Here is a 5425-nt window from a genome sequence, read left to right on the forward strand (position 1 = left end):
CCTTGGAATTCTATGAGATATGAGACTAAGGTATATCACCCATTCCATTAAACATTACCTTGAATCTTACCATGATGAGTGAGATTGAGTCCCAAATTATGCTATATCAACTAGTTTCCTTTGAAAATAAGTTATGCACTATGACCAATCAAAACATGCTGTATCTCCTGTCCTTCGGATGGTATGCTTCTAGAGAAAGTACTAGTTATAAGTTACCTAATATATTGACTGCTTTATTAGAAGTGCATGGTTGCTCTATTAGAGTATTTAGCCATAGATAATATATACTACGTACCTGGGTACGTATAGTATATATTTGTGATTTAGCTAAGAATGAAGAGCTGAATTAAGACTTCTGTCCCATCATAATATAGCAGTACCCTCGAGCTAGTATATTTACGCACTCCAGAGTCCAAACGATGAGCTATAGATCCTTTGCAAGCAGATCCGGCACTGATCAAGGGGCGGGCGGCGCGCCACGTGATCATTATTCTTATTACAGCACATGGATCTCTGTTTTGTGTCTGGCATGTCTGGGTTGCTCGCGGTGTTGTGTTTCGCTGTATCGCTACTAGGATGTGGAGCCACTGACACGTTGGATGGGTTGCGTGAAAATAAAACTAATGTAGGTGGGTGCTTTGTACGTAGTTGAATTTGTACATATAGATACGTACGTTCCTTTTCTGGAATAATACAATGTTTATGTGCTGTTCAAAGTATAGCCCATATTATGCATATTATAGCCCGTGTGGGAGGATCAAAGGCACGTGTTTTATACTGTAGTGTTTTGGGTAGGGCCCAATGATAACGTGAGTTATCTTGTAGAGGAGCCTTTTAACTTAGCTTCTTACAGAGCCTGATGAAGTACTTGAGACCTGGGTCAAAATCCGACCAAGAGACTTTAGCAGTGAATTAAGTGATCAAGATGTCCACAGAAGCGACTTCCAAACACCTTCAAAGGCTAACTTATAACTAGGGTTTTACAATAACTAGGCTTTTACAATAAACATGAAAAATCAACCGTTGCCCCTAGCAACCTAAATTTTACATTATTTGTAGGTGTCAATGTCGTAAGTCACCTCTCCAAGTTTTAAAAGGATAGCATATATACGTCATGAGATGATGACATTTTGAAGTTGCAATTTTCCCATACATTGTCAATGAGAGGGGCAACAGTTGCCCCTTCTCGGTAATCACAAAAATTATGGGATTCAAAGAATGTCATATCTTATGACCTATATACACTATCCATTTATAACTTGGAGAGATTATTGTTGACATTCACACCTACAAATTACGTAAAATGAGATATATGTACTTTTGAACTTTTGGTTTTTGCATACGTTGAAATACCTCATTTATGTGTTTACCCAGAAGGGGCAACTGTAGCCCTCTCACATAGATATGTATGGGAAAACCACAAATTTCATATCTTATTACATATATATGCTATCCTTTCAAAATTTGGAGAAGTTACTTTAGACATTATCACCTAAAAATAACGGGAAATTCAGGTTGCTAGGGACAACGGTTATTATTATTATATGTGACCGTCTCAGCGAAAACCCGTCTAGTTCGCACAAGCATGCATATTGAGAAAATCGAAATTTAAAAAATTTGTAAAATTACGCATGCTATAAGAAAAACACGCAAGTTTTTATCGGGCCAGTACTCGAAGAAGGAAGACCCATATTGATTAAAACTATACACCATCTTATTCGCTTACTCATGGGGAGTTCGAAAATCTTTGTTTCATTTCTGTAGCCCCAATGGCTTGTGTGTTACGTGCATTTGTTTACGAAGTGGTAGACGTAAACAAAATTATCACCATTTTTTTTCAACAAAACCACCTTCATACGCCTGTGCGCAAGTGACTGCAAGGCTAAAACTATACCTTGGTTGATCTGCCAATCCATGGTGAACATTGTAAGCCAGATTCCAACTTTGTAGACTAATCCAAACGGAAGTTGTGATTGCAAATGCAAGCGCCTGTAGTTTATTTTTAGTGTAGTCACTGTACAAATCGATTTCCTTGTTCTTCCTACTTTCTATCGCTGTAATTCCAAAACTACTCACCACAGAAGACTGAAACTTTGGTGAACCATTCCTTGGACAATGCAGATAATGCTGAGATATTAAAAAAAAATCAGAGGTTGTGCGAACTAGATGGGTTTTCACTGAGATGGTCACATATGTGAATGCATCAAGTAAATGTCAGGAATAAAACACGTTTTAGAAATCCCGAGAATAAGTTCTTAAAGTTAATTTGACCTTTATTACCTTGACTTTCATACATTGTTTTCACATATTCATACCTTTGGATTGGTTGGTCCTATCAGCAAAACTAAATGGCATCTTGCTGTAAATGATGTAGCAAATCTGTTGCACTTTATTTCAAGTCTGTGCACTATAGCATATGAAAGTTGTTGCCATTTTGTATTTTGATAAAGAATTTCAATAAAAATGTTTATGCAGTCAAAATTTTACATGATGCCATCAATTATTACATTAAAATTGCATCAAAGCTTAATAATAATGTAGCTAATGCCTTGTGTGGTGATATTATTAAATGAAGAGAAAAAATATTGGGTGTGAATAATTCCTGATTTTTACTTGATGCATTCACATATGCTATAAAGCCTTATTATGGAATTTGCCTATTGATCAAGATATCAAGACTCTTTAATTTTAAGAAATGCCCACTACATGGTAGGGCTGAGCGATACTACCGTTTTAGCGATATATCGCGATGTTTTGAAAGTATCGATATCGCAATATTTTGTTATTAACTATCGTGATACCAGGCCTGTACATTACTGTCATTATAAACCCAATTGTTATGCAGTACTAGGCTAAAAATCCTTGTAAGTGATAAAGTCCACCCACCTGGTTTTCCCTGCAGAGAGGTGTGAACACCACAACATAACCTCAAAGCATGTGTTACAATAACTGTTACTGTAAATAAGAATGATAGTGGCTAGTTTGCTATCACCTATAAGGACTTCCTGCAGGAATGCTGAGCAATACAGTATGTAGCAGCAGCTATTATTCATAAGTATTGTAAACTATTCAATATCGTGAATAGTGGTTCCAGTATCGATCGTGATACTAAAGTGGCAGTATCGCTCAGCCCTACTACATGGACTAAAGCTTTGATGGTCCATTCCTTCATTCCTCTACATAACAAAAAGAACTTGGATTAATGTGTAAATTTTGATTAGCTAGGATGAACGAGCTTTTGATGCCCACACTATACTTTCACAAGTACACAGCAAATTTTCAACTGGAGTAGGGACCATACCACATCGATAAAAATTACTGAAACAGCTGGAGTAGTGCACGATATTAAATCACAGTAAAACAATAAGAAATGTTATATCCCTACTGTGCATTTCCATTATGGTATCTTGACAGAGGAGGTAGGACATGACGTCATGATAATTGCGTGACGTATGCGTACTGTACATTTTGCCATAGGGTTTAGTTCTAGTAAACCTTGAAGATTATCGTTATATTTATTATCAGAATTAGTAATTCAATAGTGAAGAAGTCGTTTCATCTACCAAGCCCCACTAAGCCCCAGCGATATTACAGCGAATTTTGCAGTAGATCGTTATTTAGAATAAATTCTGATCTTAGTGTCAGGTACCTGTGTTTTTGTTTGCTGTATTCTTAGTAAATGCAATCGACTTCGGCATCTACAAGTAGCTGATAAATTAAGATTTTCATCTCGTAATTATTCAATTAACTTACGCAAAATTGTATGCGTTATGACATCATGTCCTACCCCCCTGGTATCTTGAGCACAGTAGGGATATAACACTTCTTATTGTTTTACTGTGATTTAATATCATGCACTATTCCAGTTTGTTTCAGTAATTTTTGTCAATGTCCCTACTCTAGTTGAAAATTCCAAATTTTTCTGTGTACTTGTTTGTTAACTTTTTTTTGTAAATAATTATTATGACTGGTGAACCCACACATACTGCATCTGAAATGGCGCTGCATGCCCCAGCTATATCAATTATCGTCTGAAAAGTGAAGTATCCATTATGCTTCGTTGTCAGCTATGTTCAATCCGTTACATAGTATTTCGAATCAAGAACTGTTCGAAAAGCACCTCTGCAATCCATGCATACCGAAAGAAAGGAATGGTGCCGTGCATCCCAGTTATATCAATTACCGTCTGAAAAGTGAAGTTTCCATTATGCTTCGTTGTCGGATATGTTCAACCCGTTACACAGTAGTACGAATGAAGAACTGTTTGAAGAGCACTTCTATCAAAATAGCTACTATGACAAATATGGATAATTTCCATTATGAAGGGAAGCCATCACGTGCTATCGCCAAATCGACACTTTTCGCTGTCAGCAAAGATGAATGGGACACAAAGGAGGACACTGGTAAGTCCATGAAGAATGCATTGTACGTACTGCGGTATGCCAAAAGTCACCTGTCAGGCCGAAGCGATGCCGAACAGTGAAAAAATCAACCCCGTAGCCTTAGCTGTTATCGAGTTACGCTTGTCTGAAGGCATCAGTCAGTCAGGCAGGCAGTAGAAAATTCCGTTAAATAAATTATTTTTAAAATTCTGTAACAGCTTGTTGAAAGCGTTTCGAGTTAATTGAAAGCTTGTTTGGGCTTAGTTTTACCTAACCAATACTGCCTCATCGTCGTCAGGGGAAATTGAGGCTGTTTTTTGGGTGATATTATTTTGTGGGCCATGCCTACTCCTTTGTGGTCCCTACTATACAATACTGTATGATAAAAATCAAAACATGTATATGCTCTCTATACTACCCTTGTAGGATTAACAGTAGCAGTATCCAGTGTTGTCCTACTGGTGATCATAGCACTATTAATACTGGTATACTTTCCTGCGTGGGGAGTGTGCAGACAACAATCAAAGAGACTGTTAACACTCGACACATGATGTATGTAGCTATATAAGTATTTTTTTATAAACCATGGATGACTTTTTAAATGAAAAGCTCATGATACATTATGCTTGTACATGTCATTACTGGAGATATTATTTATAGCAAAATTGTAGCAGAACGTGTAATAAAGTGGTTTATACCAAAAGATGTAATGCATGTTCATTTACGGGGCAAGTTACTTGTGCTAATAACCATTTTAGGACATTATTAGTTTCTTCCATAATAGCAATGTGGGAGACAAATTTTTATTTTGCTTCTTCTGATCACATGACTCAATGCAATTTTGTTAAGACTACCCTAGCCAATTACTAAACATACGTATTGGCAGATGATTGCAATGTCTTCCTAGAAGCTTGTAGCATTTTTTTTTTTTTTTTTTGCAAAAATTGAACTTCATGGACACACCAGACAACTTAATGTATTCATGTAATAAACTTCGTATTCACCCACAAGTGAGTATCATTACAAACCACAAAGTTATAATA

General features: G+C 36.6%; 1 long non-coding RNA gene across 1 annotated transcript; it reads left to right on the forward strand.

Moving 5' to 3' along the window:
* The first annotated feature begins 475 nt into the window (after positions 1-475).
* LOC136244216 (uncharacterized) lies at positions 476-5058 on the forward strand. Its single transcript, XR_010695091.1, has 2 exons — positions 476-629; positions 4809-5058. It is a non-coding gene; the product is annotated as an uncharacterized lncRNA (long non-coding RNA).
* The last annotated feature ends 367 nt before the right edge of the window (positions 5059-5425 follow it).

Source organism: Dysidea avara, chromosome 14 (assembly GCF_963678975.1).
Source record: "Dysidea avara chromosome 14, odDysAvar1.4, whole genome shotgun sequence".
Lineage (NCBI taxonomy): Eukaryota > Metazoa > Porifera > Demospongiae > Dictyoceratida > Dysideidae > Dysidea > Dysidea avara.